The sequence below is a fragment of the Brassica oleracea genome, chromosome C2 (genome assembly GCF_000695525.1).
Source record: "Brassica oleracea var. oleracea cultivar TO1000 chromosome C2, BOL, whole genome shotgun sequence".
Lineage (NCBI taxonomy): Eukaryota > Viridiplantae > Streptophyta > Magnoliopsida > Brassicales > Brassicaceae > Brassica > Brassica oleracea.
Genome location: NC_027749.1, coordinates 32,783,431 through 32,784,722, shown reverse-complemented (window position 1 = coordinate 32,784,722; position 1,292 = coordinate 32,783,431).

Genomic DNA, 1,292 nt, shown 5'->3' with positions numbered 1-1,292 from the left:
GAGCTAGCATGTTCAGGAAGACATATGTAGCTTGGCTCATCTCTTGAAGCTCTTTCCAGAAGTTTTCTTATATCTCTGTTGTGAACATGAATGGTGTGTCCATCTAGATCTCTGCCGTATCCCTGATCATCTCTGTATATTCCATACTCATCCTTCTCTTCCCAATAGAATCTCCTGGTACCACAAGATCGAAAGCTCTTCTGCCAAATTCTGGCCGTCTGTCGATCAATGTTGGGACGTCAACGTCGATCGATGGTTGAGTTGGATGGCGAGTCCTTTGTTTGAAGCTTTTGTCTATGCCACCAGCTGTGTCATAGAATTTTTTTGTAGCCTTCTGTTGGTGTTCTGGAATGTTGTGTTGATGTATGAACAGGTTGTCTGCTCCATTGGCTGTCTGAAGGATATATGCAATGTCCTCTCGAGATACGTGTAGTATACGTCCGTCTATTGCTCTTGCGTAGCCATCTGGGTCCCTGAAAATACCAAATTCGTCTGGAGTTAGATGTTGGTTATCATATATATCTTTTTTCGCTTACAGTGGTTTTTGGTATTGGACAGATGTCAATCGATGTTGTATTGTTGATGTTGATCGATGTTGAATGATTGATGTCGATCGATGGACGGCTCTCCCTGTCGATCGGATGGCTGAAACGTGTTCTTTCCCAAGTAGCTTCTTCTAGATTCTGATATGTCTCATCGCGTCTTTGCATGTTGAGAAGTTCCTCGTATGTGAAACCCTCATGAAGTTCATCATCTCCTTGATCACGGTATTCTGTCTCTACTTCATAGCTCTCGTGATAGCGATCATCTGCCCAACTGCCAATTGAGTAATCTCCGTCTCTGGTAGCACCGACGTTAGTGTCGATCGATGGGAAGTAGGCGTTATCGGTCGATGCTCGAAGGTGGTTTGGTTAGTGAGGTTGAGTGTCGATCGATGTTGAATCATAGTTATTGATCGGTGGCGACTTTCTTTTCCAAGAGGAATGATGGAGAAGTCTATCTTCCTCGTCAAGAGTCGCTCTTTGCTCTATAGCTCGTTCTTCCTCATAATCTTCATCATACTCCTCTGTATGCGTGGTGTGTGTTGCCATGGTGGGATTATAGTAGTCGTTCTCCCAATCATATGGACTGCTGTCGACCGATTCTTCCTTCGGGGTGTCGGTCGATATCTGATGGGCACTGTCGATCGATGTTGCAATGTGATTTCAATCGACGCTGAGTTTTCTGTCGCGTACTCGGCTCCACAGTGGCAAGCTGCAATGATTCCTGGATCATTGATTCTTCTGGAGGTC